The sequence below is a fragment of the Bactrocera dorsalis genome, chromosome 3 (assembly GCF_023373825.1).
Source record: "Bactrocera dorsalis isolate Fly_Bdor chromosome 3, ASM2337382v1, whole genome shotgun sequence".
In the NCBI taxonomy this organism is placed as follows: Eukaryota; Metazoa; Arthropoda; class Insecta; order Diptera; family Tephritidae; genus Bactrocera; species Bactrocera dorsalis.
Window position 1 is genome coordinate 66,733,462 of NC_064305.1, and position 22,661 is coordinate 66,756,122.

At 35.1% G+C, this 22,661-nt stretch overlaps 1 protein-coding gene across 1 annotated transcript in view; it reads left to right on the plus strand.

The window, feature by feature from the left end:
* Nucleotides 1-22,661, plus strand: part of LOC105228986 (BMP-binding endothelial regulator protein) — a 133,888-nt gene that overhangs the window by 32,606 nt on the left and 78,621 nt on the right. The window contains exon 3 of the mRNA XM_049451092.1: nucleotides 22,193-22,287. The gene's annotated coding sequence lies outside the window, so the exon portion shown is untranslated. The remainder of the gene's footprint in view (nucleotides 1-22,192; nucleotides 22,288-22,661) is intronic.

Genomic DNA, 22,661 nt, shown 5'->3' on the forward strand with positions numbered 1-22,661 from the left:
AACACTAAACTTCACTTTGAATTTCGTATTAAAGTAATCAAGAAAGAAATTTAGAGCTTCTGTGTAGGTAACGATCAAGATGTGAGTATAAAATGTTGTTGTCGCTGTTGTTGTTGCCTATGAAATTCCCTGTTTTGTGGCACAATTAAATGATTTTTATGGAGCCCATTAAAATGTGCACATACATACAGAGATCTATGCACATACACACATACATACGCAAATAACGTTCCAGCGATTTAAGCACTTGTTTAATGAACCTTTCTACATATATTAACTGTATACAGATACATACACACATAGACACACATACAAAGCAAAATGTGAACATGTTTATGTAAAAAATACTAATAAAAAAGGGGAATACCATTTTAAAAAGTAGTAAAAATAGCACACAAGTAACCAAATAAAAAATAAAAATAAAAAAAAAAACAAAAAAAAAAAATAATAAAAAATAAAAAATAAATAAAAAATGGAAAAGAAATATTCACGTCGGTTGCAACGAAGCTATCATATCCTTCACAAATACAAAAAGGTCTTTAAGAACTTGGTTTTGACCAGTCTGTTTGTATGACAGCTATATGCAGTAGTGGACCGATATCGGCTATTCCCACAAAGGAGCTGCTTTTTAATGAGAAAACGATGTGTGCAAGATTTCAGAGCGATATCTCCCAAAAACTAGATCTCTTTTTGGTTATCTAGACACGACTGTCATGACCATGGGCCTAAATTGAGTATGTGTAGTCGATCTTATCTCATCTAAACTCCTCTCCTCTCATCTCATCTCATTTCATCTCATCTCATCTCATCTCATCTCATCTCATTTCATCTCACCTAGTCTCATCTAATCTCCTCTCACCTCATCTCATCCTTCTTAACTTATATCATCTCATCGCATCCCACCTCATCTTATCCCATCTCTGCACTTCTCCTCTTACCCCACTTTTTCTCATCACATCTACTTTAGTACCCGTTCACTTCACATTGTAAGGGTCCATCATCTATATGCAAGACAGGCTAAGCAGAAGTTTCAAATCAATGACTTGGTTCCATTGCCTTATTTCAAAAATGATTCTTAGATCGTGATATATACATACATAGATGAAACTGTTGGTTTCTCACATTTCAAGGAAGATGAAGTGCGAAGCTGGTTTCACTTTCAAGAAATCTATAACGTGTATCTCTTGAGGTCTGTGGAGTGAAGAAATAGCTTTTGTAAAAAAAAATGTATTAATGAACCAAAGGCGACTGGGGAAGAGGCGCAGTGACAATACGCCGACCAGACTTCAGACGTAATTAACTTCACACGCAACTAACTTCAGACATGCGCTGACCGCCATTCACAGTGGAACACCTTCACCGACTCCATCTCACTGAATGGCGCATTTGGGGTCAAACCATCCCCATTGCAGACGATAAGCTCGAGTTGCCGCGATAAACGAAAGTAACCATCTTCGTTCTGGATACTGCAGGTTAAAATCCTATATATTCAGAATCGACCTCGACCTTACCACCCAAATGGGGACAAGATAACCGTTACAACAACAACAGGCGTAGGGAGCTTTTTCACGGTTGGATCGAATCTTAGTTTCCACTAAGGTTGGAGTGGGAGCTTTTCTGTAAGTTAGGTATAAGATAAGGTAGCACAAGATATGTTGCTTTGAAATGCAGCCACTTTAACTTCAATAGCAGAGTGTCAATACTGGTCTTAGCGGAATCGCTGGAAACTCCAAAACCGTTGAGCTCTGGCGAAAGGAAAGCCTTGCTCTAATTATAACAGATTGGGAACGAGTTGGGTCTTCGTTGAATACCTGGATTCTAGTCCTGGACCTCTGAGCTACGCGTAAGCTTAGCAGGCGTTGGTAAACAACTAGCGCCTGTGCGACTGGGATACTTCTGGCTTCCTGGCATATCCGCTGAACTACTCGTTCTTAGTAAAGCTCATCTTGCCCCAATTTTCGGTTTTTTTGCTGATTATTGCCTAATAGGCGTGCTTACGGCTTATTCACTGCCAAAGTTGTATGGTGGAAAGTGAGGGGCAAACTTTCAGGTCAAGGTTATAAGATGGAAGGTGAGGTTCAAAGCGCTCCGCAGCCATATCTTCGGGGAACCATGCGAAATAGCTAGAAATGATTTCAGTCGCCTGAAAAATTCTTTGACAGGCGCAAACCGCTTTGTCGATTAGTGACAGAAGCGCGCTCGCCTTTCACGATTAAGCAATCGAGCGAATGCCTCACCAGCTCAAGTGCGGGCACTCGCACACATAAAAGGCGGTGACGGCGAGTCTACGAGCTTTTGTCGCGCGCACACTTATCACCTTAGCGGTAAATACCCAAATAGCAAAAACAAAAAGAAAAGTAAATAAGTGTCTCAATTAACTTATAAACAAACACGCACTGAACCATACATAATATACATACATATGTATGTAGGAAGGTGAGGCGCGTTTCCACATGCCCACAAGTGCCTAATTTATGATAAGCACACTTTTTGCTCACTTTTTTCTTAATTTCAATTCTCACACACTCGCGTCGATTGGTGCTATATGCCAAGCATACAAATAAATGGTGAATGAAATTCTATAATTCATATGTATATATATACTTATATGTGTGTAGCAGAGAGGCAATATACTAATACAAACAAACATTGTAAGGCACTTTGGCAAGCGTTTGCCTAGCTTTGGTGGGAGCGTTCGTTTTGGGCTCACTGCCGCGGCACCTCGAACATAGCACATACTCGTATGTTGGTATGTGTGTGTGTGTGGTGGTCGTCTCTCTGTACAGCTTCCTAGACTTTTCCGTAAGGCAAATCGACTCCGACGTCGCGATAACACGCCATGAATTGCCACATTTTATTGCTTATGCTCGTATTACAAGTACCATGTTGATTATAAGTAATAACAAATTTACATACAATATAGTTATTACATAAGTTCATAGAAATATGTTTGTATATACATACGTACATACTGCCATACATATTGCATAAGTATGTATACAACGGTATCTTTGAAATTATGATATTTATTTTGAAGTTTGCGCGACTTCAAGAAACAGGCGGTTATAAAGTCAATATTTTGAATATTGCGCAATAAAATTGTGTAAGTCCGTATATAGATATGAAAATAAGAGAGAACGGTTGTACTGAAATTATAGCTCCAGTAAAGTTTAGATACGCTAACCCAATACAAAAGAGTTCCTTACAAGCACTGGATACCGATCGTTCAATTTGTATGACAGCTAAGTATATGCTATAGTGATGCGATCTGGAAAATTTCTTCAGATATTATAGAGTTGTCTTACAAAATAATCTATGCAAAATTTCATGACGCCACTTCGTCAAATAAAAAAAATTTCCAAACAAGGTCTTGATTTTGCTAGGTCAGTTTGTATGACAGCTATATACTATAGTGGTCTAATAACGGCGATTCCAACAAAAGAGCAGCCTATTGGTGCGAAAAGAACGTATGCAAAATTAGAGATCGATATTTAGATCAAATACAGACGGACAGACCAACAGACGAACTAGAAAATCGGTACAGCTCATCAGGCCGTTCTTTTATATATATTTATATATATATATTTTTTAAAGGGTCTCCGACATTGACTTAAGGGTGTTACCAATTTCGTGGCAAATTTAATTCAGAGTATATTATATATATAAATACCCATGTCCGTCTGTCCGTAGTATTTAATCGGGGTATAAATATGAAATACTATCTTATGTTCTTAATTATCGAAAAAATTTACTAGAAAAGTTTTGTATTAATTTTAAAATTTTTAGAAAAAAAATTATATGGCAACCCTTCGAAAAAAATAATTTTGTTTGTACATATTTTGGTCAAATAGTTGATTAGCAATTTTTATTTAATCAATTTATTTATTCTATTCTCGCTGCTTGCAACACGGATCGGAAAATTTCCAGATTTTGTTTGCAAAGTAGCCATATGACATACAGTCAATTATTTAATCAAAGTCGTTACAATATTTTTAAATTATAAATTATTAAGATAACTCTATGTTTCACAGTTATCAAATTAGTTCATTAACAATTTTTAAAATTAATCAATGGTTTATTTTCACCAAGTGGCAACTCTGTTTAAAATTATTATTTTTTTTTTAGCTATATATGTATATGTGCTCGCTATGGTATTTACTAGAATTAGCAATTGTTTGCAAGTAAACAACGGTATAATAATATAATAAACGAAGTGGCAACTCTGTTTAAAATTATTAATTTTTTTAGCTATATATGTACATTTGTATTTGTACTCGCTATAGCATTTACTAGAATTTACAATTTTTTGCAAATAAACAATGGTATATTTTTACCAAGTGGCAACTCTGTTTAAAAATATTAATTAAATTTTTCTTAAAAAAGTGCCTACCCTCTGCAGTATTTGCTATATAAGCAATTTGATGTCACTTTTTTATTTTTTTAAATTTTCCAATTTTTAACAATATTTTTGAAAATTCTTTCAATACTTTTTGTATTATATATACAATCTTTAATGCAAAAAAAAAAAACAAATAAAATTCTTAATATTTAATTCTCAGATTTGATAAAAAAAATTGTGTTTATTAATTTAATTATTATATTTTTTCAAGATAACGTGGCAACACTTTACACAACTGGTGGCAACACTATTTAAAAATAATATCAAATTCAAAATTTTGTTAACTGCTACCAAAAAATCCACACTGTTTAGTTCTTTCTCATTTTTCTTAGTGACAACTCTTTCTGTTGCCCATTTTCCATCTGAGAGACTGATGTGTAGTCATTTAGTTTGAAATAGTCTTCTATATGTGATTTACTACATAAGAAGCCCGCTCCGTTTTCGGTTTCATTCTTTGATCCCTCAGAAAATATGTAGCTTTCGCCGTATTGTTGCTGTAGCGACAGAAAACATTCCTGAAGCAATCTCGAGACATGGTGCCGGACACAGTCCTTGGCCGGACAAAAATCTGGGTCCGTTCAGGTTACTTAGACCCAACTGTCGTGGGAACGGAACTATTGATCACAGATTCACAGATTCACTGGTTCACTCTTCTCTACTGAGGAATGAAAACATTGTGTATAATTCCTCATGGGTCTCGGCCACATTGATAGCTTAACTCGAGCTTATTGACAGGGTCGATTTTAGAGCTTGCATTTGAAAGTGTAAAATTTGGTCGTCTGTCGAAATTTATTTGTTTTATTTAGCAGTTAAATGATTCTCAGATGATCTTTATATTTTTATACCACAAGTTTGTCAATCGGTAAATGCACCTGATTTGGTTTCAATCCTAACATAAAACTCACAAAGCTCGAAAATTTTTTAATAAGATACTGAGATTGAAATCTCCTAGGTGGTTGTGGGACAATTATTATGGCTGATACTCGTATTACATTCCCTTAATTCTAATAGACAAACTCTTATTTTTTTCAGAATATGTTGCCCTAAATTCGCTAGAGCTAAATCAGCACTCTCGAAGTCCTATGAGTATATGGTCTTATCAGCTGATTGCCATTATCTTTTTAAGGTTTAGCCCTGAATTGGTGTATGCCTTCGGAGCAAACAATGTCAGTAGTCCTCATTATTAGTTTACAGACATTCGTTCGTGGAGTCATGGGATCACCTCCCACACCAAATCCAAACTCAGCAGTCAATGTCAAACTGTTGGAGTGAATTTCGGATAATATTTGTTAATATCAACGAGTAAAGAACTCTATAAACTATAACTGTTGTTCTATTCAATGAAAATTTTGTCAAAGTTTCGTCAACAAACCTATTCGCTCGCTCTTTGTCTTGTGCAGTATTTTCCTTAGCAACAGAGCTTTACTCGTATTTCTCGATAAAACATACATTTCCTCGGTACACACTTTCATAACTAATATATGCAATTATGGATAGACCAAAGTTTTACGATATACAAATATTTCCTTTGCAATAACAACAATTCATATCAGCTGATTATCGAGAAAAGAAATCCGCGCCCAACTGGGTAGACCAAAGAAACTGGGTAGAGGTAGAGGGAGACGGTACAAAGCAGAAAACATTAAAGCACATTGTGAGCAAAATTATAGACTATCAAAGGGAAGGAACATTACATAAATTAAGTTGTAAGTATGTTTGTATGTACATATGTAAGTGCATATATTGTGATAATAAAACCAGCATAAAGAATCTGAATGTCAGCACTTTGTCGGCGAAAGCCTTAGAGGGTAAGAGTGCTTTAACAGATGAACTTGAAAACTCGTGTATATGTACATATGTATGTATAAGTATATGTATCGCCTTTAAGTGGATTAAAGCATTATTTTATTTATTATTTCTTTAAACGAGATTACGAGCGAAATTTGAGGCGAGAGACTTTACAAGAAATAAACATGTGGAATTTATTTAAATAGAGAACTAGTTATGCTACATTGCTAAAAGCCGGGCGCGACAGTCTAACATGGTTTCGGCGAGATGGAGAATATTATATAATGAAAACATTCTTACACGTGCTGGAAGAAGAAGTAAGAACTTGAAGTTATGGTTATTCCATGTTAAGGAGGGTTAGATAAATAACTTGACTGATACTGTAGGCGATTGGGTTTTTAATAGGACCCCAACTGCACCGATTAAAGCGGAGCAATCTCGTGCGAATATTACTTCCCAGGAAGTGTATACTGAATGTTTTCATTTGTAATTATTTAAGTAGGTTCATAAATGTGTGATTATTTTTTAAACTTTTTATAAAAATGTCCATGGAGTTAAGGGTTAAGAATAAAAGTAAACTATGAAGTCTGTGTTTTACGTAGGTTCATACTGTCGAACAGCTTAAATCTACGGTGCTCAGAAGCAAAGCGGATCAATACAAAGCGTTGATCAGCGCCCTGAAAACTGAGTAAACATTTTCAGTATCAATTGGCAGTGTGGCATGGACACACTAACCACCTTGGTAGGGTTCGAGGCCCATCTAAAGCCTCTACCGTACTATGTGCACGGCGCCAGGTTGCAATGCAACTCCACATTCTTCCCGGGATTTGGGTTTTAACCACAGCCACCACGAATCTCCACAAAGGGCCAAACCCAATGAGTAGATTGGAGTTACCTCCAAGGGCTTACTGCTCCCCGTGGTACCAAATAAAAGTCTTTTGTATGATCTTGTAACCGAAGTTACTACCAGTTGAGTTTCCACACAACTCTGGACTGGCGGCCAGGATCTTAGTCGCCTCTTACGACAGGCATGCCTTACCACGGGTATATTCGGTTGGACTCAGCGAAATGTAGAGTATGCGTGGAGGATGACCATACGCTGGAAGATTATGTATGTTATTGCCTATTCTTCAGTCGGATGAGACGGGACATATTCCACGGTTCCTAATGCTACTTAAGACACATTTTATTCTAAGATCACTGAGTTGCTGGAAAAGGCTTAATTTGGTAACTTCCGTGAGTACAATGAGTCGTATGATGGTCGAAGTGCGGTCGTCTGTGGTCTGGTTACTTCCGTGAGTACAATGAGTGGTATGATGGTCGAAGTGCGGTCGTCTGTGGTCAAACAACCAACCATTTTTCACTACATTAAACAAAGTATAAGTTTCCCAAGTAAGGATCTCTTTGGACTAAACCGAGCTGTAGCCATTTTATTGTTTTGTTTATGTGGAAAGAACCTAATTTAAATGTCAAAATTACTTCATATTTGGTAACTCTTGAAAACAAAGCATGTAAAAAACTGCCAGCGACCTATTGATTCTATACTAAGGCCATCGGAAAACGAATTTTGACACGATTAGGAACTTCCAACGTAGTAACATTCCCTAAAACTATTTGAGAAATGTGTCACGTGACTTCAATAACAAAACTTAAAGCATAGGACACTTGATGTCGTAAAGTGCTTAGCTTGGACCAGCCATTCCACTGACGATTTCTGGTGTAGTAAGATTTAAGGTGTGAGACTTCATTAACATTTTTCAGCTCCCATGTTTTGTGCGTGGTCTAGGCAATAAGAATGACTCAAAGTGTAGGTGTGTAAATTAAGCAGAAATCTTGGATCTTTACCTTAAAAGACTTTTGTTATAAAGGGTGATTTTTTAAGAGCTTGATAACTTTTTTTAAAAAAAAAACGCATAAAATTTGCAAAATCTCATCGGTTCTTTATTTGAAACGTTAGATTGGTTCATGACATTTACTTTTTGAAGATAATTTCATTTAAATGTTGACCGCGGCTGCGTCTTAGGTGGTCCATTCGGAAAGTCCAATTTTGGGCAACTTTTTCGAGCATTTCGGCCGGAATAGCCCGAATTTCTTCGGAAATGTTGTCTTCCAAAGCTGGAATAGTTGCTGGCTTATTTCTGTAGACTTTAGACTTGACGTAGCCCCACAAAAAATAGTCTAAAGGCGTTAAATCGCATGATCTTGGTGGCCAACTTACGGGTCCATTTCTTGAGATGAATTGTTGTCCGAAGTTTTCTCTCAAAATGGCCATAGAATCGCGAGCTGTGTGGCATGTAGCGCCATCTTGTTGAAACCACATGTCAACCAAGTTCAGTTCTTCCATTTTTGGCAACAAAAAGTTTGTTAGCATCGAACGATAGCGATCGCCATTCACCGTAACGTTGCGTCCAACAGCATCTTTGAAAAAATACGGTCCAATGATTCCACCAGCGTACAAACCACACCAAACAGTGCATTTTTCGGGATGCATGGGCAGTTCTTGAACGGCTTCTGGTTGCTCTTCACCCCAAATGCGGCAATTTTGCTTATTTACGTAGCCATTCAACCAGAAATGAGCCTCATCGCTGTAGACCATAAATCGGACGTAAAGCGCGAAACACATTTCGAACCGAACACTGATTTTGGTAATAAAATTCAATGATTTGCAAGCGTTGCTCGTTAGTAAGTCTATTCATGATGAAATGTCAAAGCATACTGAGCATCTTTCTCTTTGACACCATGTCTGAAATCCCACGTGATCTGTCAAATACTAATGCATGAAAATCCTAACCTCAAAAAAATCACCCGTTATTTGGTTTATGAGTTCAGTAAAGTCTACAGTTGTCCGTAAACCGCAAGGTTCGCGTGCCACGCAGCAGCTTATCGTGTCATATGGGTTCTTGAGCTGAACTTCGGAGTTGTCGCGTATACATACTGCTACAGTGGCTTCAAAAAATCATGTGCCTTCGCTTTTAAAAACAAATTGAATGAAGATACTTATACAGTAATCACTATGGCGCATTTGAAATTTCACAATCCTGAGTTATAAAAATTTGAATTGCAATATATATATACACATGTACATATATATCATAAAGGGTGATGCATTTCGAAACTTCAAATTTAATGGGGAATGTTTATTATCATTCGAAAGAAGATTTTTTGACATTTATTTTTTGAAGATTATCTCTTTCAAATGTTGGCCGCGGCTACGTCTTAGATGGTCCATCCGTTGAGTCCAATTTTCGATGACTCGTTCGAGCATTTCGACTGGTAACTGGCAAATGAAGACGTGATGTTTTGCTATAAGGCCTAAATCGAAGCGGGATGGTCCGCACAGAGTTTAAACTTTGCATATCCGCACCGGAAAAAGTCGAACGGTATGATATCACACGATCTTGGTGACCAATCGACCGCCTCAAAACGTGAAATTATCTGCCCACTAAAGTGAAGTCTCTGAATAAATCCATTGATTGTTGCGACGTGTGGCGCCGTTTAGTTGAAACCAAATGCCGCCGAGATCACGAGCTTCAATTTCAGACATAAAATAGTCGGTTATCATGGCGTGATAACGGTTGGTATTGATGGTTACATTCTTACCGGCATCATTTATGAAAAAATATGAACCGATGATTCCAACCGTTGTTGTTCTGTATGAAATGACGGACTTTGAATCTCTTCAGGTTACCCTTCGTTCCAAAGGCGACAATTTTGCTTGTTTACCAATGCATTGAGCCAGAAACGAGCCTCTTAAAATTTGGCTCGACAACGCCGGATCTTCTTGGAATTTTTTATGGGCCCATAGAGCGTCGCCATATCGTTTGGAAAGATCGGTTCAGTTCTTGCAGAAGCTATATTTTGTACGCTTTCAATTTAAGATATCGACGTAACGAACTGCGCCGAATCGACTTTCTACGGTTTTCGTGTACACTCTTAGTTACGGCTTTCATATTTTCTTCACAGTGTGCTGGAAGTGATCTATTCGGTCGAATATTACTGTTGGGTCTCAAGATAGATGATGGTATTGCGAATAGTACGCTCAGTAGGTCGTTTATGTTGACCATAAGTTCAGCGCACGAAACATATGCTTTACGGAACGTGAATTTTCGTAATAAAGTTGAACGATTTGTAGACGTTGACCAGTCGTAAGTCTCTTCATGATGAAATGCCAAACAATACTGAATAAAAATAACGTGAAAGCTTGACACGACTCACTCGTGAACTGACAAAAAAGGCTATTGAAACAAGTATCTCTACCTGGATCACCGTTTGAAGCATTTTACAGGTATTTTTTATGTCGGCTCCACAACTGAAAAATAGAAATCTTTTAACGAGGAATCGACGTCTTTCAAGACAATTTATTCTATATTTTTGTGTTATACTGAAACCAAATTTGAAAATCAACTCTCTGATGAAACTACTAAGGAAGTAAAGAGTATCTGTACGTGGATCACCCATTAAATGCAATAAATTTTTGCTCGCCTCATTCATTATTCGACACTTATTGGCTCGCACAGCCCCCGAGCGAGTTTAGAACCTTTTTGCCTTCCTCTCTGCTTACAATTTGTTGTTGTTGTTTTCGCAAATCACTTCCACGAAACGTTTGAATAGCAAGTAGCTGTAAATCGTTACGTTGTCGGAACTTTTCAAGCTTTGATTTATCAGTATTTTCCGCTATTATTGCTACTTTTTCTTGTGTTACTTTTCGATTTTGTTGTTTTGCTATATTGGCTTTTGTTTTTGTATTGTTTCCACTTACTACAATTCAGTAGTTTTTGTTCGATTTATAAAGTTTTGTTAAATATGGTCGCCACGAGCAGCCACTAATGTATAATTTACGTAGACACGAACATCTTGACATACATACACAAACCATATTCACACATACATGTATGTACATATGTACTTGGAATGTTTATGTGTTATATTTGTAAGTTTTGACGCATGTGTCGCGTGTAATTATTTCTAACACAATAGATTCTCGAGCGACGCATTGCATATTAATTGCCCGAGCTAAATTTATAGCTACAAAATGTTGCTGTTCGCCCGCCTTGCGCAGAGGTGTAGAGACATATGTACATGCCCATATAAATATATTAAATACATAGATATTTGTGCATGACTTTTAATTATATGCGATGCGCAGAAATGCGTACAGCTTTATGTTTCAAGTCGAACGCAGTGGATAGTGGATATATGGACTTAAATGAAATACGCAGGCTGCCCTTTATATATCGGGATTTGGCAACCCCAGTGTTGCATTGTGACAACTGACAACTTCAACGCAAAGTTTGACATCTTTGTTGTTATAGTTGCTCAAAACGTTTTGACATACGAGCGCTATTTGTGTTGTTTACAGTCACTTAAAATATTCATCTGGGTCAAAAACTGGAATTTAATCACAAATAGTTCCGCGCGATAATTTTTTTGCAACTTTCGATGTGGATTAACTCAGCAACAGTACCGATGAGATGGATAGGGTAATCTTTATAAGGAAGAACAAAATCCCGCCTTTGAATCCCCCGTGGCTTAACGGAGTTGAATTAACAATTATTAAAGTGGGGGCATGCGAAACCCGTGAGACAAATTTCGTATCCTTGTTGCGGAAACGAAACAGCCACAAGTGCCATTCCACTGGCTACCGAACAAGTACAGAAAATACGGAAGTCAATAAAAACAATATACAGTAAAATGTCCGTAAGAGCTGACAGGCATAAGATGGAATGCCTTAAGTACATGTAGGATCGACACGATCATGTGCAAGATCCCCTTAGGAAAACTCGCATGTTTTTTACTTACGTGGTCTCGAAAGGACTGTCGGACGGCTGTTGACCTCTTGACTGATCAAAACCTACTGGCATCGCAGGCGAGCCGAGTGGTCATATATAATGACGATATATGCAGAAAGTGCAAAGAAGTTGTCTTGATAGAGATGCTGAAATACCTTCTTTGCCTGTATCCGGTATTATCTAGAACTTGTCTTAAGTATCTAGGAGCTTCGGAGTTCAAGAGACTAGACGCAGATATCAAGACGCTCTTAAAGTTCGCAAAAAGCTTTGAAGTCCTGTATGAGGAATACCTTACCTCAAACTAAAGTGAAGCGCCATCTGTCAAACTAAGATCACAGTAGATCTATGTATGGCGTGAACGTCGGCCAGTATAAACTAACCTAAAAGTACGATAGCGGTGCTTTGAAACACTCTATCACATCAGGACAGGTGACAACTATTGGATTTACGCGCATGAGCCCGAAAGTAAAGATCAAAGTATGGGTCGTTCAAGATGAGGCGAAGCCATCTTCGCGCACGAAGCACTTCCAATTAAATGGTTGCCGCTTTTTTGGACAACTAGACATGTCGCAACCATAACAATAGAACACCACAGAACAATAAATTCTGTCTAGTACACATCATTTTATTTGCCAGTTGTCTTTCAAGAAGTATGGAAAACTGACCGCCGAAGACGGATCACTCCTCACCACCACAGATGCTAATGGAGAATGAAACCAATTGAAACCCAAATAAATTTTCGTTGATTAATATTGGCTTTTATTCTATAATTATGAATGACAATCCTCGTTTTTTAATAAATCTGAATCTATTACTCGAAGAACTGTGTAACTTCTATTCGGGCGATAGCATGGATCTCCAAAACTACTACTCGGATTAACTTCAAAGATTGCTTGGACAATAGTATGGAGAAGTTATGGAAATAAATAAGGCAGCACATTTTTTTTAAGTCGTGAAACCCCTTATATGATTTACGTACAAGTATAAGATCATGCGGGTAGTCTTCATACCTCTGATACTTTATGTAATTTCGCTTACAAATCGACAAAGCGCTTTGAGACCAGCACAAATTTGTGGAGACGTCTGAAGACAGTTTCGGTTAGGTCTCCTGGTTCGGCCAAGGTAAGACTGCCGAGACTGCCGGGTTCATATCATTCCATCTAATACTCCATAACAAGGTCCGTGTCAAGCAAAGGGTCAAAAGCCCGTAGGAGTCTAAAGGAGTGGAGGCCGCAGTTTATTTAACTCGTCTTTTTCTCCCTAAAAAGCTGCTCATTTGTTGGAGCCGCTGATATCGAATCACTATAGCAAATAGCTAACAACACATTGATCGATCTCAACGATCGCAATCAAGTGGTTGTGTGGAAAACTTTTTCATTTGATGAGATATCTTCACGAAATTTGGCACGGATTATTGTATAGGACAGTAATGCAATCTGCGAAGAAATTGTTCAGATCGGATCACTATAGCTTATAGCTGCCATACAAACTGAACGATCGGAACCATGCTCTTGTAAGAAACCTTTTGTGCTGTGAAGGGTATTTAGCTTCGGTGCAACCGAAGTTAACGTTTTTTCTTGTTTTTAATTATTTTTAACGGTACTTTAATTAAGCTTTTTAAAGCCATACATACTTTCGATTTTAAAGTATTTTTTTGGTAATTTATTTTATATTAAATTTAGATTTCTGGCTTATTTCTATATTTATACTCTTAATTTTAAATATGCTAATTACATTTTTAATTAAAGTTTTATTTATTTTTATTCCATATTATACATATGTACATAAATACATACAAATGTACAAATAAAGCACCTTACAGGGAGCACTTATATATACTTACATATCTATATGTACTTATATACATTTTGTCGTTAGCACTCACATACATATGTATATACTTACATATATGTAGTTATATTTATACATACATACGTACAGCCATGTGATGTCCGCATACGTTGGCGATAAGCTCGCCTTTGTTAATATTGTTCACATAAATTACGAGCACTTACATGCCGAATGGCAACATGTAATTCAATTTGTTTTTATTTCATGCTCGAATGAATATTGTAATTGTTTTACTGAGTGGAAATTTAAAGCAAAACGAAAAAACAGAAAAAAACCATGAAAAAACACAGGCAAAACAACAACAAAACAAAGCAATCGTCGAGTAAATTGAATTGTTTCGTTAATTGAATTTATGGCTTTTCGAAAGGCCAGTGAAAAGGCATTAATAATCAGCGATTGCCGTAGACATTGTTTACACTACTGCAAATTGTTATTACTTTTATTTATAAATACAATAAATTATGTGTGGATTTTCCTTAATGTAATTAATTAGTTTGTAATAAAAAGTATTTGATATATGGCTGATTAACTAGTAACGTACTTTAATTAAATATTAAGTTGTATAATAAAATCACAAATAGGTACTTATTTACTAGATGTGTAATTAATTTTACTTAATTAATTACATTTTAAAAATTTACTTTCTAATTATTTTTTTTTTTCAAAAACGATACCAAATATTTAAAATGAAAATTTATAAATTACCGTAAATTAATTATTTAATTAATGGTACTTAACTTATTACATTTTAGAAATTAACTTTCTATTTAATTTGTTTTTTTCAGAAGAGATACTAAATATTTAGAATGAAAATTTATAAAAAATAGCTAATTAAATACTTAATTAATTTTACTTAATTTATTTATTTTTTTTAGAAATTAACTTTTTTTATTTAAATTCAAAAAAAATAAATATTTAAAATTGAAAGTAATTAAATACAGTTAATTAATTAATTAATTAAAAATAAAATGCAACAAAAATTAATTTTAGTGATCATAATCTTTATTTGCCTTGTTGGTGAGTATCAAATATTTTATTAAAATAATTGCCTAATTAACAATATTTAAAGTAATTAATTTATTGAAGTAAACAGAAATTAATACTGTTAAAAAAGAATTAAATATTAAAGGTCGAAATAGTAATTGAATAATAATTAAGTACAAAATACTTAAATTTTAGAAGAAATTATTATTCTTTGTTTAAAAGAGAGATAAATACTACAAACAGTTGGAAAAGTAATTAATTTATTTTGGAAATTGGAAATTCAATTTATTGCAGTCCTTTGTACATTTCAATATATGTACAATTAATCTTACTTTTAAATTGTAATTTCAAGCAATATGTATTTTCTTTAATTTTGGTATGCATTTTAATAAGTCAAGTAGTTGTATTCATTTCAAAATACCCATCCTGAAATCAGCTAATTAAGTTGTTAGTAAAATATTTATTTATCTAAGAAATCAATATCAATACTTAGTTCAAAGAAATATTTAAATTAACGAAGTAAATTAAAAAAATTAATTATTATTATTAATTTTAATTAAAAAAAAATTAAAATTTAAATTAAATAAAAAAATTAATTAAACAATTCACTGCTAAAAATTATAAAATTAAGACAATATTGTTTTATATTAACAAATTTAATTAAATAAAATTAACTTCAAAGTAATATTTATTTAATTAATTTTAATTAAAAAAAATTAATTAAATTAAAATTAATTAAGCAATTCATTGCTAAAAATTATAAAAATGAGACATTTCTACTATTTTATGAAATCATCATACATGCATTTAAAGCTAATTGAATAATTAATATATGTAATTAACTAATGTGTATTTAAAATATGAATAAGATACTTAACAGTATTAATTTTACACATAATATCACATCCCGCATGTATCTTCCGCAAAACCTCCTATAGCCGACTCATCCGATGATGTCATTGTCCATGTCTCCGCACCATATAGGATGGGAATGATGAGAAACTTGTAGCGTTCCGTCTTTGTTCGTCAAGAGGCGATCATTTGAGTTTGCTGAATAGCCAGAAGTCACACAAAGATAAACCAGGCGAATACGATGGTTCCGGCAGGATATTGGTTGAAAATTTGACGAAAAACTCACGAAGAATCAATGCGGTATGCGTTGGTGCATTATCGTGGTGCGAAAATCAAGAGTTGTCGGCCCATAATGCCGACTTCTTTTTACGAATAGCTTCGCGAAAACGACGCATAAAACTCAAACAGTATTCCTTGTTGACCGTTTGGCCGGTCGGAAGGTATTCGAAGTGCACCACACCTCGATAACCGAAGAAACTCTCAACATAGCCTCAAATTTTTGACCTGCTTCGACGTTTTTTTTCGGCTTCAGCTCACCTTTGCCACCATATTCGGCCAACTGATGGTCTGTTGCCAGGTCGTAGGCATAGATCCAAGACTCACCGCCAGTAATAATACATTACATGACATACTGGTAGGCGGAAAGTATTATTTCACAGACGTTAACGCGATACTGTCTGTCGAAAAAAATTGAGTGATTTTGGAATCAATCTTCTTTTTACTTCTCTTAGGCACAAATGATCTTTAAGAAAGGTTTTCCTACACAAGATTTAAATTAAAAAGTCTTATGATTTTTTGCCCGCAATATTATTATTTATATCAAAAATATTTAGATTTTGGTTGGGCTTTCAAGCTTTAGAAACTAAAAATCTCTAAAAAATTTTTTGTTAAAAAAAATATTTGTTTACTTCATAACTGGAACGCTCAACAACAATATTTACTGTTTTTTTACTTGTCATAAAAAATAAATTTTTCTTACAAACCAACTAACGCATAACTTCACACACACGCACACACTTGAAGACAAATATTTTTGCAACTTTGTCTGAAATTTACGCGCAGCTTTGCTTATTCGGCTACTCGAAGCCATGAAACCGCACGAAAATCAATTCGATTGCACCAATTAAATGCCAAAGCCATAAAATGCCTAAAAATGTTGACCAAATGCAACAACACCAACACACGCGCACGCGCAGAGACACTGCAATGCACATGTGTGTATGTGTTTGGTAACACCTGATAGCTGCCTACAGTTAAACAGTTGTACTTTGTCGCAAACGTCGATATCCGCTGATGGTGCGATGCTGAGGCGCGATTAAATGTAGCCATCAGCTGCGGCGACCATCACCAACAGCCAGCAACCAACAGTTGCCAACCAATTTGGCTGAGGCTCGCACACGCGACCAGAAGATATGAGCACCTTGATATAAACTGCCGGTACATTAACTGTATATATGTGTGTATATGTATATATACATAAGTGTGTGTGTGTGATGCGCATTATTTTCCATTTAGCTGACGATCGATGGCATAATGAAGCGTAACGACCGTGTAAACCGGTAGCCGTTCGATAGTGAAGAAACACATTTGACCAGTCGCGCTCGACACACCACAAACACACAAACCTACAATCATACATACATACATGCATATGTACATATATATAAATACATATGCATACGACATAGTTAGTCGCAAGTCACAAACAGCATAGAAGAGTGGCGAGTGTTACTGGTGGCTGGTGGCAATTGGCGGCGAGCTCAAGTAGGCTTGTTCTTAATTTGAATATTTTCACCTTTTGCTTTGTGACTTTGTATTTCGCTGTGTTGTTGTTTTCGCCTATTTTTTGTGTGGAAAAAACCATATGGACTATATATAGCAGCTTATCGGTATACATACATATGTATATATTTATGTTATAATGATAACTATTATTTTTAATATGATTCTTTTAATTATACAAAGACTTATGCCTGACAGAGACACTTAGATAATATATTGCACTAGAAGAAAATCATTAAAGAGAAAATTAATAAAATTAACAACAATTGCAGCATCACATTGTAGTTGTTGGTTTTCATTCTTACGTGTTGACGTGACGGACGACATGACTTGACCAGCGTAACCGCTGTCTCTTAATTCGTTGAACTATGTCATTGTCGTCGTATATTTCGTACAGCTCATCGTACCATCGACTTCGGTATTCGCCGTTGTCAATACGCAAAGGATCATAAATCTTCCGCAGAACCTTTCTTTCGAAAGCTCGCAACGGCGACTCATCAGATGTTTTCATAGCCCATGGCTCTGCACCATATGTATGTATATACATAGGACGGGGATGATGACTGACTTGTAGATTTTGGTCTTTGTTCGTGGAGAGTTTTACTTTTCAATTGCCTACTCAGTTCTGTAGCACCTGTTGGCAAGAGTTATTCTCCGTTGGATTTCGAGGCTGATGTCGTTATTGTGATATGATCGTTATTAGTGTTAATGCTGGTTCCTAGACAGACGAAATTAACTACGACTTTGATGTTATGACTGTCAACAGTGACGTGGGAACCAAATAGTGAGTGCGACGACTGTGTATGACAAGAGATATTTCGTCTTGCCCTCGTTCACTACAAGACCCAATTGCCTCGCTTATTTGTCCAATCAGAAGAGAGCAGAACTGATTGTTATGGTCAATGTCATCGATGCCATCGGCGTACGCCACCAGTTGTACACTCTTATAGGAGATTGTACCTTCTCTATTCAGATCTGCAGCTCAAATTATTTTCTCCAGGAGAAGATTGAAGAAGTTGCACGACAGGAAGTCGCTTTGTCTGAAACCTCGTTTGGTATCGTACGGCTCGGAAAAGTCCTTACCGATTCTAACGGAGCTTTTGGTATTACTCAACGCCAGTCTACACAGCTGTATTAGTTTTGCGAGATACCATATTCAGACATAGCGGTATAAACGCTGATCCTTTTCGCGCTGTCAAAAAGCAGCTTTGAAATCGACGAAAATGTGTGGTGAGTCGATTCCCCTTTCACGGGTCTTTCCCAAGATTTTGCGCATGGTGGATATGTGGTTAGTTGTCGATTTTCCACGGTGTGGCTTCAGGCCTGGTTGATACAACTACTTACTGAAATCAGGGTCAAAGCCATTACGAAAACACTGTCAGGTTCGCAGTACCGAAGTTCGTCTCTGTACGATTATAGTTTCGCTTTGCAGTACTTTGATTGACTTGAAACGATTTCGTTGACTCCACTCTTTAATCTGTTAAGTCTACTTGCATATCATTTTTTTTTTCAAATGAATTTTTGAACATATCCTTTGATTACACAGCAAAAATTTAGTTTATTGTTCGACAACTCCAATGTTAGAACATTGAAGACCAAATATAAAGTCTTATCTGTTTGCTTTCGTCTATATATAAAACTTAAGACCTAAACCCATTACGAAAACTCCATTAACGGGGGGATACCTTTAGTACCGTCAAAAAAGGTATTTTTTCTTTTATTTTATAAGCTTCTTATCCGAAACGAAAAAAGTATTTTTTTTTTAATCTGGAAGCTTTTATCAAGTGCGTAATAGAGGGGTTTTGAGAATTTTAAAAATCTGGGATGTAGGCCAGGATTTTGGCCTGTGTTTTTCAAAATCAAAATACTTAAAGAACTGTCTAAATGCCATTTTTCTCGGAAAAGCGCTCTATCACGCACTTGAGTATAAAATTGTCTATAAAATACGCTTTAGTTCAACTAAATCGGTTAAAAAATTCGCTAGCAATTTTGACGGCCGGATGAAAAAAATTAGTTTCGAGGAAACGAGCCTCAAAGTTCTCTGGTAGTATAGACCGCAGTAGTATTTTTTCGAAAATATTCGAAGTAAAACAAAATATCGGGACTATGTTTTTGAATAGATTTTCAATTGATTAGAGCGAAATTTTTTTTTGAAAATTCTGAAGCATAGTTCGTCGTTCTTCAGTGTTCCTTCCATCCTAAAATACATCGGTCGACTTCGATGACCTTCCCTCATTTAAATACGTAGAGTGCATATTGATATTTTTCCAAATCCACTGAATAATGAAATCTTTGAGCAGTAGTCAAATCGTCTCAACAGCAAAGAACTGGTTTTATTGTTGACCACAGAGTCAATACAACACAAAATTTAACGTCGACCTAATCTTCTGCAACGTGCTGATTTATGCAGGATATTTCTATGAAATTTTTATTTTTTTTGGAAATATCGTTGTCCAAAAAACCAATATAGTTTCGAAGAAATGTAGGTTCTTGTCTGTTGGAATTTATACTCGCTCTACCTTCCATCACTAAATCAATAGAAAATAAGAATGGGATAAAAAATTGATCTCATGCAGTCAATGCTATTATTTTAAGGGTCCATAGTGTTGAAATTTGTTCTGAGGGATGATGCTTTATCGAGCTTCGTCTCATTTTTGTTCCGACGTATCGAAAGAGGATTACTTGAAACTCTTCGAACGATTATCGGTTTTACAACAAGCTTCTTCAGTACAGAAATTCAATCCGAAGGATTCCGTTTACTGCTAAAAAAAGTCTGTATATGTATGTATGTGTATGAAGTACATATATGTATATATTAGAAGTATTAGTAACTGTACTTGATTAAAGGCTTTTTTTCGAATTTCGGAAATAAGATGAGGTAATGAATGTCAATATTGTGAAAAAGATGGAAACCCTGTTAATAGGACCGAGGAAGTAATTGGTCGTAAAGTTAATATTTTGCTCTCGCTCCCATAAAATAATGTATCCAGTGTTAGAACGATGTGACTCTTCAATAGTCCAAAATTCGGTTTTTTTTTATCTGACAACATACTAGCTAATAATTGCAGACGTATGGCAACTCTGGTGAGAACTAACAATTCAAAGGGGGAATTCGTACTAACTATTATCTCTAAATATAAATAAATTCGATAAACAATTTTATTTTCGCACTTAATTTTGATGGAACATCGAAAGCGGAATGGCGCCAACCTAACTACTCATAGTGGTATTAAAACTGATGGATGAGCGTGAATTGCAAACAACTAAAATTAAAATTGACTGAGAAAATAAGTTAAGCAAACAGTGATACATCAATACTTGTTGCGATTTTTTTTAAAATACTATAAATAGCGAGATTTCTAAGAAAGCTTAAGGATTTTAATAGAGGCATGAATTCCCATTTGTACATACATATGTATGTACATATGTTTGTATACACATATGTACATTCGTCGCTTTTTAAATGCAAAGTCACAGTTCTTAGAAAATACAATGTTTTACGTTAACAAGTTACTGAATATGATTTTCGGGATCCCGAAATTTACAAATCGAAGTACTATAACCAGTGGAAATTTGTATTCGTATACCTTGTTCAACCTTTATTTTTTTTATACAAGTTTTCGGGATTCGTAAATCGGGATCCCGAAAGTTACAAATTGAAGTTTTATTATAAGCTCAAATATCGGTTGCAAATACGTAGTTTGAACTTTTATACTTTCGGGATTCGTAAATCGGGATCCCGAAATTTACAAGTTGATAAAAACTCAAATTTGTATTTTCATTGTCTAGTTATTTTTTCGTAAAATTTTTTGGATTAGTAATATCGGGATTCCAAACCTATACAATGAATTTCGGGATTTGTAAATCGGGATCCCGAAATTTACAAATTGAAGTACTATAATGAGCGTAAATTTATATTTCGAATACCTATTTCTTACTTTTCTGTTTTCACAAATATTTGGGGTTTACTAAATCGGGATCCCGGGAGAAGTCCTATATGTACATACATATGTACATGTATGTATCGTACATTTTTCCAATCATAAAGTTAATTGCTTTTACTTTTTAGTTCTAATATGTCAATATGTACACTAAGGATTCACAATTTTTTTCTGTAATTCAATTTTTATTCGGGATTGAAGGTCTTACATAAAATTTTTTTATTTTAAAGTTCGTGTGTCAATTTTCCTTGTATAATGTATATAATTTGAGTCTCTTTTCATAGCTCTCTTACAGATCTACAATTGCTTTAATATTTTTTTCTCCTCTTCCTTTTATTACCGCCTAATTCCTCTAGACCAAGCAACAACCTTTATTGCCAGATGTACAAATAAGAATACGTATTTACATACATACATACGAGCATATCTTCAAAAGTTGCCATTCAACATTCCACACTTTCTTAAATTCCATATATTTTTTGTTTGTTGACCATTTACGTCAAAATACCGGTAAAAATACCATATTTATTGATTTCTTAGTTTATTTTGTTTATTTATTTACACTTTTTTGACAACTCAAGCCGAAAAAAATTACTTTTGATTAACTAAAACAATATGCAGAAACATGCGTGCTTTCATACAGATGTGTGTATAAACACATTAGGGTGAATCGCTTTGCATATATCACTTATTACCATACCATATAATTATATATTTAAAAGTAGACTCAGATCAATATTTCTCAATATAGCTTATTTTCTCAATATATCTTGATATTTTTTAACAAAATATATATTTTTTTTCAGATTCGAAATAATGTATATGAGAGTATCACTACAACTGTTGAAACACATTTTTGAAAAGCAGAAAAATCCGGTTCCTTCAACGCAATCATTAATATGTAAGTTTACGAGTACCCTTTTGTACATAATTTATCTACAATAACATTATTATATCTATATATCATATTTTAGAATCTTCATATATGACTAATAAATATCTTCCGATTGAGCTTTTTCCTTGAAATTTAGAATTAAGAAGTTTAAACTTCTTTTTATTCCCGATTAATTATTTTTCTCTTTATTAACCTCTATTTCTGGTTATGAACATCTGTGTTGATAGTACATTGAGCTTGAGTGCGAATATTTTTTTAATACGAGTACTGTATCGGATTTCTTCCAAGCTGTTAGTATACTTGGAGTTATTAGATGAACTTATCATCTAAATTTGAATTATGCAGCCAAAAACCCTTTTCATTGGTGATGTTTATTTTAC